This window comes from Lissotriton vulgaris, chromosome 1_1, assembly GCF_964263255.1.
Source record: "Lissotriton vulgaris chromosome 1_1, aLisVul1.2, whole genome shotgun sequence".
Lineage (NCBI taxonomy): Eukaryota > Metazoa > Chordata > Amphibia > Caudata > Salamandridae > Lissotriton > Lissotriton vulgaris.
This window is the reverse complement of record NC_141685.1, coordinates 228,195,769-228,213,405: the sequence shown is the minus strand read 5'-3', so window position 1 is coordinate 228,213,405 and position 17,637 is coordinate 228,195,769. Positions and strand designations below refer to the sequence as shown.

General features: G+C 43.7%; 1 non-coding gene across 1 annotated transcript; it reads left to right on the top strand.

Annotated features, from left to right (window-relative positions):
• Positions 1-14,956: 14,956 nt before the first annotated feature.
• Positions 14,957-15,039, top strand: TRNAL-UAA (transfer RNA leucine (anticodon UAA)). The gene has a single exon. It is a non-coding gene; the product is annotated as a tRNA-Leu (tRNA).
• Positions 15,040-17,637: the final 2,598 nt, after the last annotated feature.

The window sequence follows — 17,637 nt, the reverse complement described above, 5'->3', positions numbered from 1 at the left end:
CTTACACCCAGGACCTTATACCCAGGTGTCACAAGTCTCGACACCCCGACCCCCAGAGAGCCCCCCGTCCACCGGCCAAGGACTCGGTCGGCACCTCCGTGCCAAGTGGTGCTTACACGCGACCATCGCCCGCATTTCCCATGCTTCGGAATCCAAATGCCTCGAACAGCAGCCCACCTCTCATGCATTACCCGGCATCTCCTGAGCCACGCTTTCCCCGCAGTATTTCTTTTACGCCCCCAATGATGCCCCGTACATCCCCAAGACCACAACCCGTCCCCATCCACCAGACCGGCAACCTCCTATCAATGCATAGTATATGTATATTTGTCCTAAACCAAAATTAAAATGCTGTCCCTGCATAATGAAGGTCAATTTGAATTATAGAGCCACAAATAGAGTATTTAGAAAACAATGGTGTTAACCCCTGTGGAGCGAAAAGTTTCATTGGCTTGGCGCACCATAAGAGGACTTCTTATTCTATTTGCAATACCAGCCACCCGGCAACCTCCTTCTCCCGCTACCTGCCGCAGCTCCCTGCCACCCCCAGATCTCACCCCTCCGACCAACTTGGTGCCCGCCTCATTCGGTCACCCTTTAGGAAACTTTTGTCACGCTCACTTGCGAGTCCCCCACCCCCCAGCATCAGGCCGAACCCAGCGTTGAAGCACCATTGTGCAGCTCTGCGATGACCCGACAGCGCTTAACCCCCTGCAGGAGAACATTTGCAAAGCACATTTGATCGGAGGTAATAAGAACTTGTATTTTTTATAAAACGTGGGCTTCCAGCTGACTGGCAAACAAGCCTATTTTAATCATTTCTTTTTAACACCATGGTCCACGCGCACTTACACACACCTCATATAATTTACTCCCAGGCCGGCGAGCCAAGGTGTTCAATTTATTACAAATGATAATTGAACGGGGACGGTGGATGGCATCAACACTATTCATGTGGTCATTGTGCATCAAGCAGGGCAATTAAGAGCACTAAAGAGAAAGATGTGGGCGCGAAAGGCATTGGTGCGTAATGGCGGCAGGTCTCCACATTACACCATTTCAAAGATAGGAACAACTGCGGATATCACCGGCTTCTAACGCGCGGCCAAGCATCTGAACATGCACTTTCTGGTCTTTTAAAAGCAAACACTTTTGGTTTCCCATTGCGCGGATGCTCCTGTAATTTCTCTCTTGTCTCCGATACTAGAGATAATAGATAAAAGAAGGACACCGACTCTGGCGCCCCTTTTGGACTCGAAAGACATCCTCTAATGTGCGTGTTGTTCATTGAGGTATCTACAAAGCACTTCCTTTCTACCAGCATCACAGCTGCAGGATAAAAGGGCACAGTGTCTGTGCAGGAAGCAGCCAGCATCACCTCTAATAGCCATCACTGTCCCCTGTCAGCCGCCTCCATTTCCTATCCGTGGGAGTAAACGTCAATGATTCTAATAATAGTCAGTAATAATACCACCACAGCATCACTTAGCACACCACAGCATCACTCAGCACCAACACAGCACCACTCAGCACCACCACTCAGCACCACCACAGCATCACTCAGCACGACCACAGCATCACTCAGCACCACCACTCAGCACCACCACAGCATCACTCAGCACGACCACAGCATCACTCAGCACCACCACTCAGCACCACCACAGCATCACTCAGCACCACCACTCAGCACCACCACAGCATCACTCAGCACCACCACAGCATCACTCAGCACCACCACAGCATCACTCAGCACCACCACAGCACCACTCAGCACCACCACAGCATCACTCAGCACCACCACTCAGCACCACCACAGCATCACTCAGCACCACCACTCAGCACCACCACAGCATCACTCAGCACCACCACAGCATCACTCAGCACCACCACAGCACCACTGAGCACAACCACAGCATCACTCAGCACCACCACAGCATCACTCAGCACCACCACAGCATCACTCAGCACCACTACAGCACCACTCAGCGCCACCCCAGCACCACTCAGCCACACCCCAGCACCACTCAGCGCCACCCCAGCACCACCACGCACCACCACAGCACCACTCAGCAGCACCACTCCGCACCACCACAGCACCACTCAGCAACAGCACAGCAGCAATAAGCACAACACCAGCATCACTCAGCACAACACCAGCATCACTCAGCGACACTCCAACATCACTCAGCGCCACACCAGCATCAGTCAGCAACAACACAGCATCTCTCAGCACCACCCAAAAATCACCATTAGCGCCAACACTGCATCACTTAGCACCAATACAGCACCGCTCTGTGCCACCACATTATCACTAGGCAGCAGCACATTAACACTCAGCGCAACACCATCAACACCACAGGTCTACGCGGTCTTTACCTGTATTAAAATCTGTATGGCAAGCCGGAGCAGCATGACTTCACTTCTAGAGAGGATCTAGGCAAGATCGAGTTACCGGCTATCTAAAAGTAAAGAATAGCGGCAAATGAGGAGCAATGCTGCGGAAAAATGTTTCAAATACTAGTGATGTTGTCAAGTGGCGAAGTATCCTTACCTGTGTTTAAAAATGCATAACAAAACTGGAGCTGCGTGGCCAGGCGTCTGTAACCTCAGCGAGTCAGTTTGGTAAAGTCCTAATGATTCATTTATATACTGCGCATTGCGATAGATAGCGTGGATTGACAATTCCGCCTTTTAAAGGTATATACCGCAATTGTCCGTATTATGCAAGAGCAGTGTGATGATGAATGAATTTAGCCTTTTGAAAGTATATGCCATAATTGTCCGTGTTATGCGGAACCAGTATGGTAATAAGTCAATAGTTAAGGCATGTTAGACTGGACTACATTGTTATTGACCCACAAATGATACATTACGGCATATTTCATGTTTATCGCATAACATGATTAAAGGGTATGATTACTCGGGGCTAATGTGAAAGGGTGATAGGGATAATAAAGTCAGGATGTGAAATTAACGGGGCAGTTTGTTGGTAATAAAGATTGTATCTCTGCAGAGGACCTTGCAACTTGCAGATCATACGTCTCTTTGGACGAGGTCAGTGGCACCGTTTTTTGTAAAAGAATGGCTTTCATTCTGCTTAAAGTCTGTCTTGCTGTTAGGAAACAATACTTGCATACAACAAGTGACCCTGGCTGACACACTAACTAGATAGGCTATTCCTGGCATCATTCCACAACAGCTGTGATCATTCAACATTATGTAGCTCGTGCAAATCCCTTAAACTACAGGTTGATAGCCCTCATAGATGTCGAGGCAAAAATCTACGCTGCAAACCTGCTTAAGGATCCAGAAGACTGGGTAGATAACATCAAACTTATCCCCAACACACAGACAGGCTTTTGAGCTGGAATGGGCACTTTAGCAAAAATTTCTGCTGTTACACTCCTGGCTAATCAATCCATCACAAATTCCAAAGTATTGTATGCATGTTTCGTGGACCTCAAGGCGGCCTTTGATAAGGTCCCCAGACAAGCCTTGTGGGCAAAAATGGAATCCTGGGGCGTACCTACAAATTTATTGAATGCAATCATAGACCTTTATTCGAAAACATGGGTTCAAATAAAAATGGGAGATGGTCGAAGCCTAACAAATAAAATCAATACCATCAATGGCCTAAAACAGGGGTGTGTCTTGGCCCCCTGTTTATTTAATATATACACAGCCGACCTAGACAACCACGAACTTTCACAATTAGGCGATCCTCCAAAATTGGGGAATGTGAGAACAGTAAGTTTGCAATACGCAGATGATATTGTGTTGCTCTCCCAAACGCCCCATGGCCTGCAACCACTAATAAACAAATTGGCAGAATACACAGACCTAAACCAACTACAGATAAACTTTAAAAAAACAAAGGTCATGTGTTTTTCCAGTCCACAGAAAAAAATACCAAAATTCACTTGGACAATTAATAGCAATAGTTTGGACCACGAGGCGACATACAAGTACTTGGGATTAACTTTGGATAGCCACCTTAACTACAAGCAACACCAAGAACATCAGAAAACAAAAGCTAAACAACTACTGTTTGCATTTAAAACCTTGCAAAAAAAACTTAGTGACAGTTCCACTACTCACTTATTAAAGGTCGTGGCATCAAAATTTTTACCCGCAATTACATACGGTTCCGACCTACTAAATGCAAAGGATGCAACCTCCTTGAACATCGCCCAAACCAGCCTCTTCAAAAAACTGTTCAACATCCCGCGCCATATCTCACAAGACCGAATAAGACTTGAATTTGGGCTAAAGAATCAGACCATGGCAAGACTGGGAGCGCTGGTCAAATATTATTGGAGAATGCGAGCAGCAGAGGACGACTCCCTGGTTCATTACTACTGGCTGGAGGTCAAAAAGCAATCAATATTGACTAATTCAGTTCATTTGTCCTTAAAAAAATTTATTGAGGCTTTAAAGTTAGAGGAAGCATGGCATACTACCCCGTCCTACTCGGAGTTTAAACAATTGGTCAACAAAACAGTTAACCAAATGTCCCAAGACCAGGATAAAGCCACGTTGTCCAAGAAAACAAATGCATGGACGGTGCTTCCGACATATTAAAAGCTTAAGCCCCAACCATACCTTTCGGAACATTTTGTAAACCGAATGAAACAGCAATTAATTCTACTAAAGATTTAACTCCGAAATAGAAACGCACCTGGCTTTCAATGGACTGTCACCTTTGCGGACAAGGTGATGAGTCAGTGCTCCACCTACTTTGTATTATCCGAACGGAAAAAACTGCTGCCGCCGCTGTTGAAAAAAGAGCAGATAAGGACATGCAGATCCGCAGAAATAAAATGTTTAGGAGGGTCAACAGTGCAACTGGCATGCAAATCATTAAAGCTTTTAAGTCTAGCTGCAAAAGCGCGAGAAAAGAAAGACATGGAACTTGATTCAGAAAATGCTTAGACATTTACTTTAAAGCAAATATAACTACAAGAATCAGATGCCGCAAGCTAGAACAACTCCATAAAACAAAAAGGCACTAATTGCACTATTTCCCCTTGCTTTCCTTTGTTTTAATGATCAAAATGTTTTAAACAGAAAGTTTACTAACTAACTAGTGTTTATACATGAATTTTAAGTCACAAGTGTTTACGTGTTTTTAGCGGTTAACCCGCTCTTTGTATGATTTATTTATTCAACATTATGTAGCTACCATTGGCAAGCTGCCTAAAAATTGGATTTATCACTGCTGCCGGAGAACCCTGCAGGTGGCAAGAAAGGTTCTTTTAAGAACCCTCGCAGGCTCCATGTAAATTAATACCTTGACACAAAAGTGCACCGCTTAGTGAGTGTTTGCAATTGTTACCACTAAAAAATATTTCCTTTCCCCCCACTCCAACATATGTGTGTGTATGGTAAATCCCAGGTCGACTTAATGTATTCTTTACCCAACCTTTCATACAGGCCTGCTGGTATGTGTTTCAAGCAATACTGAAACTGGAAAATCGTCACAGGTATCGTGATGGTGCCATGTATTATCCATTCATTGGCTGGTTTCTCAGAAACAGTTCATGGTAATCTTTCCAGTTTTTCTATACTCAGCACCGTATAGTCTGCTCCCCTCTGTGTCAAAGAGATTTGTTTATCTGTAAGGTTAAAGCCAGTAAACAATGACATGGTGTTGATTAGATGCCAAGGCACATAGCCTGAACGGAGATTTTGTAACGTCCAGCCTAGCAGCATTATAGAACACAATTGAGACTGACCATGTTGTAACATTAGCAAGTCCTCTTCGATTATGTCTATGGCAGAGGATACAGTACTGTCCAATTAATACATTCTGGACGACAGAGTCGTTAACCCATTATCCACTACAGAGAGAGTTTTCTCTAAATTAATACTATCAATTTGTCCTATTCGTTCTGTAGTTTCCATTTGAGTGATTTTCCATGCTTCATTATAAGCAGCGTATATACCAGCGTATATGAAACAAGTCTTTTGTGCCCCAGACAGTTTTTGTCTCAATGTTGTCTCAATGTTGTCTTTCCAAAAGTCGAAACCTAATGTAGACAGCTGAGCATAAAAGGCCGTAGAATACATTTGCCTGGTGTAGGTCAACATACTTTTCATTCCTGTCTTATTCACATTTTTAAAGTAAAATTTTTCCGGATTTGTGACATTAAAGTCTGAAAATTATGGTAATTTTGCCTAAAATGTTTTTGAGCTGCCCTTTGGCTGCGTTGGACAATGTTCCCATTGATTATAAGTATAAACATTTCTAAGATTTGCAAATTTGTGCAAATAATGATGACCAAAATGAATAAAACAATATATTCGTTCATAATCTGATGAACCTTCTAGGTATTCATGTTTTGTGAATTTAGCTGACATTTCTAATCTGCCATCATGTTATTAACAGTCTCAAAGTCACAATCATCAGAAAATGTGCTGGGTGAAACAAAGTCACTCAAAGAAATCTTAAACTGGTGTGGAATCTTCAATTGGTCTACAGGGCCATAGATATCATAATTAGTTGTGTCCCATGCTATGAATGGCTGTGATGTTCACTGATGACAGGTCTCTTTGTTCACGATGCAATGATTTGTGAGGTGTCAGGAGTAAGTTGATGTTCTTACTTGCTGTGTCCATTTTACTATATCTTCCATCTATCAGCTTTCCCAAACTTAAAACAAGGATGAGCTAAAGTAGGAGAAAAAGTGGACCTAACACAATCCAAAATTCAACCCACGGTGAAACCAGATATGTATTCTCAAGTTGATGAAAGAGTCTGCTATTTGTTCTTTGAAAGTTTTATTTGCTGCTGTCGTTTTGGGCTCACTGGGATCCTCAGAAAACATATCAAAATTGATGAAATAGCCAGATGCAGTTCTGTCAATTGTTGGAATTGCATCCGGATTACTTGAAATCACTGGAGCTGCTTGTTCCCATGTCATATTAGTATAGTCCGATGCTATATCATTGTAGACAGGGGTTTCTTGACGAACTGTTATTTGGGATTCAAAAGGCACAAGTTCCATGGCTTTATTGCATAGTCCTTCTTCTCTTTCTGCAGATTCTTCAGAAGAGATGAGTCTTTCAGTTTGAACCTCTTGGATTGTAGCAAGATTTGGTCTTCTGCTACATCTTTGGAGTTCACTGGGCCTACTACTTATCATCGGCCACATGATGTGGCTGGACCAGGTCAATGGACACAACTCTGTTCTCCTTTCTTCCAGCAAGGGGCGGCAGTAACACTGATCTTGTTCTGTGGATTGCTAAGACGGGTACTGGTATTCTGTAAAAAGGCCTAAATTCCTCCTTAACCGCGATCTTTTCTCTGACTAGATCCCCAATCTTTGGAATCCATACAGGTCTTGCTGGGACATGTGGTTTTTCCTCAGTGGTCGCTGGCTTCTGTAATGTGTTGCTCAGACTTCTTCGTGTTTCATTTAAGTCCTGCAAAACAGCCAAATGGTCTTTGATATCAAAGGGTTTTGTTCCACAACTGAAGTGTGACGATCAAGATCCTGGATAATCATTCTAGTACCAAAAAGTATTTCATATGGAGTAATTCCACCCAGAGTATTTCTTGGCAGATTATTAAGACTACGTTGGATACTTATTAGATGTTTGACCCACCCGTCACCCGAGCCTAATACCCTAGCTGTTATAAATTGCTTTATGTCACGTTTTATTTTTCCACTACCGTATTTCCGTCAGGATGGAATCGACTTGAGTACTGCAATGCAACGCCCAAGCTGGCCATGGCTTCTTTGTAAGCTTGAGTGCTAAACGCAGGACCCTGGTCAGAATATAGCATGCTGATTGCGTATGTGCCGATAAATCTTTTATACCAGTTCAAACTGCCCACATCCAAATGAATCTTGAGCATGAAACCACTGCGACCATGATATATTTATAGTTGCCATCCCTCTGTAAGGGACCACAGTGGTCCAGGTAAACGCACGCTAGTGGTTTATCTGAAATAAGAAGTGGCGTCTGCGCAGGATGTTTCACTGTAGAGACTTCCATCTTCCGGCATATTTCACATTCTAAAACATAGTTTCTGGTCTGTTTCCTCTTGCATGGCCACCAGTAACTCTGTTTTAATAACAACACCGTGGCAGAAACACCTACCTGTGCAAAGGCGAGCCCTTCACGTGCTGCTAAGATTAGTCCTAATCTATGTCCCAAGTTTGAAATTACTCTATCCCCCACTCCAGGGATTCGAGCAAAGGAACATTATTTGCATCAGTTATATATGAGTACTTGAGTGGAAAGCCTTTTGGAAGTGTTTTACCACTGTCTTTTACTGAAGCAGTGACAGCTTGCATTATTTTGCTGTCTATTTTTGTTTTTGAATGAGTGATTGCAGCTACGGAAACAATTTGCACAGCTGCCTTCGCGGCTTCATCAGCCAATTAATTCCTGCAACGTGAATGCCATCACGCTGATGACTCAGTGTATGGATTACTTTAGTCTTTGTAGTTCTTTCTGTAATACAACTACTTGTTCCCAAAGCAATTTATGCTTGATTGTGCCACCTTTTGAGGCTTTGAAACCGTTTTGAACCCAGCTCTACAAGTATTCATTGTAAGTTTGAACGCAGTAATACGAATCGCACACTATGAGTGTGAGGAATTCGCTATCGGTATTTTCAAGCTCCATCTTGAATGCTTGGAGTTCAGCTCACTGAGCTGTACAGTCTTCGAGAGATTGTGTTTTTGTGATCATAGGTCTGAATTTCCGTTTGCGCCAGTGACCTTTAACAATCGCACATGCTGCACTATAAGCTTGTTTACCCCCAATTGCAGGTTGTGCTGATCCGTCTGTATAAATTATACATCCATTATATTCTAGAGGCAGAATCTCAGTGGGCAGAGGACATTCGTGTTCGTATTGTAGAAATTCTTGAGTTTTCAAGTAGGGATCAAAAACGTATTAAACGTCTGTTGCAGCAAGAGAGTTAACCCATTGTATCCATCTTGGATGTAAAGCTTTAGCATTTGGAATGCTTGCTTTCATCACTACCTCTAAGGCAGGTACAGGCGCAACAACCATTATGCGTTTACCCTGCGTGAGAGCTCTCTCTTTTGCTACTGCAGTTTGAACCGCTGTCAGAATCTTTTCTGTTGAAGTGAATTTCATTTCAGCTTGTGTGTATAAGTGTGATTTATAAGCTATTGGTACCTTTTCACCTTCATTAAAGGTTAGGTATTGGAATCCGCATCTCCCTGGGATGATTCAGATTACAAGGTGCGTACGTTTACGCGTGTTTGCAAATGTGTTGTTGCTAACCTGTCTGTTTGCACTGAATGCTAAATTTCTGTGTGTTTTTGAGTCCAATTAGTTGGTTTGAAATCAGGTTTGATTTGTCATAGAGAGGTTTAACCCTTTCTGCGTAATTTAGAATGTAAGTTCTTCCAAAATTCAGGAAACCTAGATTTGAAAGTACGTTTTCAGTGTTTTTGGAGGTTGTAGCACCGCACATTTATCTAGGAAGTTCACTGCCAGGCTTTTGCCTTCACTTGAAAGTTGATATCCTAAGAATAGGATGTTGAGGTGGGCAATTCGTGATTTCTTAAATTTGAATTTGTACCCTTCAGATGCCAAACCAAGTATTATGGTGTTCACTCTTTTCGAGTGCACATCCAAAATAGATGTCATCGACATAAGATAATACCTCATCATCAAACATTTGTAGTAACTCTGTTACTCTGGCTGAAAATAACCCTGGACTATTCTTGAATCCCTGGGGGAAATGGCAACATTGACCCTGTGTTCCCATTATTGAGAAAGCAGTCAAGTACCTGCTTTCTGGTGCAATGTTTTGACAGAAGAAACCGTTAGAAATATCTAATGTGGTTTTATATTTTTTGCTCAAAATGTTATTCATCAGTGCTGCACTGTGTGCATTTTGTACTGCAAATGTTTTGCAACAAGAGTTTAAATGTCTGTAGTCCAAAACTAGATGATATGTACTGTCTGGTTTGGAGACAGGAAACAATGGATTGTGAGGTGCATGTTTCAATCACCCCTTGACATTCAAGTTGATCTAAGATCTCCCTGACCTGTTTTTTATCTTCCTGTTTAACATGCTGTTGCCTTTGCATTGTTGGTTGAGTTTTCCACTGGATTTTATGATTAGGAGAATCCTCATCCCATCCCACATGATTTATATATAATGCTGGAGCCTGGGCTTCAGCCCATTTTCTGGCATAGGTGTCTTTTTTATGAATTGGAATATGATTTGAGAAGGTTGGCATAATGATGTCTTCACCATGTGGGCACTCCCTGACAAATTGAGGTGGCCAGTCTTTTTCAGCTAGAAGAATGTCATAACCTTTAGAGAGCTTCTCCCAAAAGAGTGCTCTTATTTTCCTAGTTATGTCCCCCTCCATACGGAGCGTTAATTCGTATAACTTATGGGGTACACTAACCCTGGTGCAGCAGTTTCAACTTGAATGCATTCATTTAAGTCCACTGTCTCCAGATGATCCTTCAGGATCTTGCGAGCAATGGTAACTACTGCTGCGCTGTCCAGCATTGTCTGGGCCCACTCCCCGTTCTTGAGCTGTGTACTCAAGATCCTCTGCATGTCTGATTTTTAGACTTGCTACCTTCTTTTTGGAGAATTGAGTTTTCATTTTTTTCTGAACCTGTTGATCGTCTTTGGACTTCACTCGTTCTTCTTTGTGTTCTGATCGTCCTCTTCTTTCGGACTTCTGCGAGGAAGTCTGAAAGGTACGAAAGGAACGTGTATCAATATCTTCATATCTATCAGGTTTTTTCAAATTATCCCTATTTCTGAGGTTATACCTTTTTTTAGAGGGCTCCTGTTGAGGAGACCTTCTTCTGGACTGAGAACGCTTCACATTATTAAGTGTCTGTTTAGTATTTTCCCACTTCTTTTTAGCAGTAGTGAGATTATTTTTAATAAAAACTTTTTCAGGATTTTGTGTCAGTTGGGGTTTTGCTGGTTTCCCACCCAAACTGTCTCTTCCTAGTTCTTCAAAGGATTTTTCAATAATTCTGGCAAGTTCATATGGTTGCTCAGTAATATCAAGTTCTTTTAGTTTTTGGCGAATTGCCACGGATGCTGCTTCACCTTTAATGTTAGCTAATAATATAGCCGATACCTGTTTGTAATCTTTCAGTAATTTCATACCAAGATTCAAGGCAGGGTCTGGTCCGTATTCATTTTGAATCTGTTTCAGGACGTCTGGTATTACTGCCATAGATGGAACACCGTGTGTTTTTGTGTAGATTGAAGCAAAGACTGTACCCCAAGTGTCACTGTCCTCCACGTGTGGTGCTATCCCCATTGGTAAACAGATTGTTAGAATCCTGTGTTTCTCATGAGGTGTACTATCGGGAAATACTGCCTCGATCTGAGTAATTTTTTGAGCTAACCAGAATGGAATTTGTTCCCTTTTTGCTGGCAATTTACCAATGACTGATTGTATAGTCTGTGGTGTGATTTTATTTGTGTTACCCTGGTGAGGGGTGTGCTGTGAAATTCTTATAGCAGGTTGGACCGTTAAAGTAGGCATGCCATATTGAACCAATTGTCTATGTATTTTAAATAATTGTTTTAGCTGAGCTAATAGTTCTGGACCTGTCATTCTTTCAATGTCAGGATGTGGTGTATAGCTGGCTAGTACCGGCCATGATGGTCCTGGTCTACCTACTGGAGCGAGCCTGGTAATGTGATTTTGTTGTAGGGCACCTTTAAACCAGAGCTGATGCTCTTGATAAGTTATTGGAATTTCAATGTCCTCGAAAGGAACATATTCCGCTGGAGGTTCCTCTATCTTGTGTTAGTGGAACTCATGTGTTACTGGATTTGCTATAGGAAACAGAATCCATGAATAGAATATCTGTGTCTGCTGATATTCATGTGCCTCTATAACAAAGACTACTCTACCACCTTTTGATGATACGCCATTTGTTTTGAGCTTGATAGTGATTATTTTCCTTACATTTTCCGGGATGATTATAGCATCCACGTCGTCTTCATTAAATCCTGTAACGTCCAAAACTGGTTGGTCTGCTACTGCAGCTTCACCGGTTGCCTTGTCGTTATTCGACATAGTTTGATTAAAGTTTGAGTAGCAAATTTCAAGAAAACAAAGAAAAGGTGCACAATATTTTTGGAACACTGTATCATTCAATGTTAAACTAACTAAAAGCTAATACATAGGATTTTTCGTTCTACTCAGTTATGGCGGATATTTTATCCTTTTACACACTCCTAGACATCTATTGGAGTATTTTACGGGAAAAAGAGTTCTCTGTGAAAAGCATGACTGAGTTACTCTAGTATCTAGCGTTAAATTAGTGCCTTACCAAATGTTGGGCGCCATGTAGTGTAGTTCCTATATTCCCAATAGGCTCTGTGCATTGTAATAACATATCCTATAGAATTGACGTAGGACTTAGGTCGACTAGGTCTCTATCGAATATATTAGACTTAATTGTGAGTGCCAGCTAGCTTAGAGGTCATTAGAAACTTTCTCGAATAAACAAGAAGGGATTAGTTTCTGACAACTGCATAAACATGACAACTTTGTTTCCACAACTGCCAAGAGCAACTTCCACAATGGGATGAAGGCAGTCGCCACCTGGATGAAGGACAGCTGCCTCAAGTGTAACTCGGACAAGACCGAAGTCCTCATCCTAGGCTCCTCCAGCTGGGATGACTCTTGGTGGCCCACAGCACTCAGAATCCCCCCAAAAACACGGGCTACACATGAAACCGTGGCATCATCCTGGACTCCTCGCTCTCAATGAATCGCCAAATCAACAACGTTTCACCTTCCTGCTTCCAGATGCTCCAGCTCCTCCGTAAGATCTTAAGTGGATCCCTGCCAAGTCCAGGAAAATGGTCACCCATGCCCTCGTCATCAGCAAACTCGACTACGGCAACTCACTCTAGGCCAACACCAACCAGAAACTTCAAAAAAACTAAAGACCATCCAGAATGCATCGGCCACCTGAGAGACCTTCACTAGCTACAGGCGCGCAACACCCATTGGACTCAAAGACTCAAAGGGCGTTAGCCCCCCCGCTCCCCTCCCTGTCTTGTGTGTCAGTCCGGGGCAACAGCTTCCCGGGCACACACACAGACAGTTTTAATGCTGGTGTGGCTGGCTGGTCTGGCGTCCGTCTTATAGCAGCAGCACCCGAGTACTTCACAGGTCTTTAAAAGACCATTTACTTGTTAATGAGGCTTTGTTGTTTTTCACCCCTCCATAGAGCCCCTGCATCTCCACTCTGCCTATTGCTGGAAGAATTAGTCACCCCCCCCCCCCGGAAATTTTTATCAGCCCCCCCCTGAAAACTGGCTATAGCTGTGCCTCTGACTAGCTACCTGTCAACAAAAGAATCACCTTCAGGTCCCCCACGCATTCTTGCAAAGCCCTCTACAACGCAGGCCTGCATTCCTCAACCATCGCCTCTCCTTCTACATTCCCACCAGACATCTACGCTCCACCCAACTAGCCCGGCCACCATTCCATGGATCTGCAAGACCACTGCTGGAGGAAGATCTTTCTCTTACCTCACTGCGAAGGCTGAGGACTCCCTGCCCCTGCACCCCAGGAAATCACCATCGCTGCCGCAATTCAGGAAAGACCTCAAGACCTGGAGCTCCCTGCCTCTGCACCTCAGGCAATCACCATCGCTGCCGCAATTCAGGAAAGACCTCAAGACCTGGCTCTTCGACTGAACCGCAGACCTCCCCCTCCCCACAAAGTGCCTAGAGTTTTTCAGGGGTGAGTAGTCGCGCTTTATAAGATCATTGATGATTGACTGATTGATTTATTGATTGATTGAAGAGATCAGCACAGGGATTGGTCTGAGTAGGCTTGTTTAACGCTCGCTTAGGCACATGGAGTCTGTGCTATGTCTACAACGCGCCGACGCAATACAGCTGGGTTGGAGAAACCTAACTGTGCATGTCTGTTTGGCTGGCCTGAGACGGCTGACCAAACCAACAAGTTCCCTTAGCAGTGCACGTCACTCCGCCCAATCTGCCATGGCCCGCCCCGCCCTCCCTGCACATGCTGGCTCAGCCGTCAGCTGAAAAATTAAAGAGTAATAAAATATTGCTTTCTTTTTCAGCTGCTGGCTCCGAGCCAGTGAGGCGGCGCTCCTTCGCCATTGCGTAGGAGCCGCCGCTGCTTGCCCCCATGGACTCTTTCTAGTCCTGGCATCTTGCAATGAGGAGTTGGTTCAAACATTGTTTGCCAGGGTGGCGTTTTTTTCCTGTCTGGCCCCGCACATTTCACCCAAAAAAATTAATTGTTCTGTCAAACCTTGCCTCTCCAGCATACAGTGAAAATGCGTGAGACACTGGGGGTGAGACAGACTCCAGGCCCCTTCCTCCCCTGCGCTGCTCCCTCTGTTCCCCCAGGGCTCAGGCCTGATTACAAGTGCCAACGACAAGTGCTTGTTGTTTTGCTCCTGGTTATTACCGTATGCGATGAAGAGGCCACCCTTCCTTACACGCTGGCAGGCCAGGCCTGCAGCATTAACAAGGGAAAATTATGGCATCTGATAAATTCTGAACCCTCTGGTGTCGGAGTTTTATCGAATGCAATAATCATCACATCCAACAGGGGGTGCTACCAACCAGGGGCTTCGAGGGGGCGCGCTTCAGTGGAAGCACTAGAGAGGGACCTTGTTTGCACCTGGAAGTAGAGGACTGTAGTAAAATTGTCCAGCTTTTTAAGGCTCTCTGTTGGACTTCGTCATGCAACGAGGCTCACACAATGACCACTGCTCAGTGACTGTTTACAATTCTGTTTTACTTTGTGAAATTGCTGTTGTCTCGTGATCCCCATCCGCTTGGATTTACTATAAAATTACCATGTGTGGGAAATGTTTCTTCTTTACTCTGCACTCATTACAACAATATACCTCAATGTATTCACCACGCAGTGTAAAAGTTTTTAAAATAGTTGATGTAACAGTGTAACTATACACCAGGATGGCCGAGTGGTTAAGGCGTTGGACTTAAGATCCAATGGACATGTGTCCGCGTGGGTTCGAACCCCACTTCTGGTAGAAGTTTTATCGTATAAATCTTACCTAATTGCCTCGTTCTTACTTTGTCCGTTGGACCTGCGAAACTATACAAGGTTTACTTATTTTCTTTGAAATATATATATATTGACACTGAAAAGAGCCGCTGCTCGGTTGCAGCTCGTGAGGTAAATTGCACAGAGCATGGGGCACACCGGAAGCTTTTATGGGGGTGTCACAAGCCTGACACCAAGATTGCAGTCATGCTTTGTGACAGAAGTCATTTTCTCAACAGGACGTGTACATTTCTAAAGCATGGTTTGACAGCCATTAAAGATAGTAACCAATTGGAAATACCGCGTTAAATTATAAAAGCACGCTGTCAAACATCCTATGAAAAACAATCATGAGTGAAAAAAAATGTGAGAACAAAGTCCTCGCTAAATATTTTCACTGTGCACGTCAGTAACAGTATCTATATCTACATCTCTTTAGAGCACATTTATTTAAGTATTTTAAACCGTAAACTTTCCCTAAACTCGATGCGCATCAGCTTCAGAGCAGCTCTTACCGGTTCTTTCATCAAGTATTTGATGCCAGTGTGCGCACCGAAGAGTAAAACATCCCCAAATAAATTTTAAGGGTCAGATGTCAATACCCTTTCTCTGATTCTTGTTTGAAAACATAATCAAAAAATTACAAATATGTTTTGAGGCAATAATTTAAAACAAACACAAAAAACTTCATGCGACAGCCGGGAATCGAACCCGGGTCGCAAGAATGGGAATCTTGCATGATACCAATACGCTACTGGCGCGGACGTTGATATGCGACTATATTTTCTTATAGAAATTCTTCACGGGAAAAACATGTGCCCACCTCAACTTCTGTCTATATGAAGGATTTTGTATGTGCAACATTCTTGAAAGGAATTGCTTCATTTTACTTTTTTTTCGAGTGAAACAGAGAGCTGTGAGTGTGGTGGAACCTAGCTCTTGGTGAAGTGTACTTTGGAAATATAAGAAGCATAAGATGCAGGGGTCCCTCTGCGCTCACATTAAAATGTGTCATTTATCATCAAACCCATTGCCAATTAACGCGTGGACCCTCATTACCAGCAGCCCGGTTAATTACTATTTTCACTGGAACATGAGGACGTTAATGAAGTAAGCACATAAACCATCCGTTTTTTAATTAAAAAAAAATAAGTAACTGGGTGGTTAGTATCACACCCCGTAAACTGCGCCTCAGCGGAGTAGGATTTTACCAGCTAAATACCTGCATTGTAAGGGTATAGATTTAAGTTTGGAAGAAGTCAAAACAGTGATGCCAAGATCAGTTGTCACTTTGTAAGCTTCGCTCTGTCGCATCAATTCTGCTGTTTCACCGCATCGAGCATGTGTGGTTTGGGCCCTGCCCAGTCCCAGTGAAATGAGGGGGTACAGAGACGCATACTGTTGTATGAAAGAGGCCGCTTGGCCCGTATTACTCATAGGGTGCTCTGTCCTTTGCGCCACACCATGCCTTTAAGCAGATGCACCGAGTGCAAACATAGACAATGCACCCTGTTATGATGCATGCGCTGCCCTCACGGCCGCCGCAGACATTCAGTGTGATACAGAGCGGCTGCTTCAAAGCTGCTAGGCATTTCACAAGGAACCCTCCTGCACTTTAAAGGGGGTTAGAGCTCCCTCTGCAGGTGGGTGCAGTAAGTGACTGCAGGCGCCTGCACGGGGATGTCTGGTGGGTCCACAAGGCCTTCTTTCCTCCTTCCAGAGGGCTGCCCTCAGAGGGTGCAATGTAGAGGTGGGCGACCCAACAGATTTACAAGAAGAGCCGAGCCAAGGGTCCGGCTCAGGCCCGGACTGGCCGTTGAGGGCACCGGGCAATTCCCCGGTGGGCCGCATGGTTGGGGGCCGGTTTTGGGCCCCTGGGGCCGTTTTTGTTAAAGGGCCGTTATGCTGCAAAAACGGCCCTGTAACAAAAACGGCCGAAAACCGGCCCTGTCACAGAGCGCGTTCGCACCTTTCCCCCCTCCCCTCTCTTACCAGAGGGGGGTACAGGGGGCCGGCCGAGCACTTTGCCAGGGCCGGTTCTGGTTCCCAGTTCGGCCCTGGTCCGGCTCGGATCTTAGAGCCCGTGCACAAGTCGAGCTCTCTAAATCTTTGCTATGCAGATCAACCTAAAGGACATAAACCCTGTTACACAGTGCTACAAAAGAGAGAAACCTATTAACCACAGCAATCATTTTGCTTATATGTAAGCAAAAAGACAGAGTCTACTTTCACAGACAATTGCATTTCACAAAGTATTACAATATTCTAACAATGTCGGGGGTATCACAGTACATTACAAAGCACATATAAAAAATATATTTGATTAAAAAAGGATTTGTATTCATTTAAATCATAATTGAAACTCCCTATGGGTTACAATCTAAAAAAAATACGTATCTCTTTATCTTGATGAGACAAATAAAATTTGTTAAAAACAGCAGCGTTTCAGTGTACAGTAGATTATTTTCACCTTCATCAGGACTAAACAATTCTTTTATTAAAATCTTGTTATATTAATTGGATTATGGTTCATTAATGTCATAATCCCTGGAGCATTCAAAGTATCCACCTCTGTTTCGGCTAT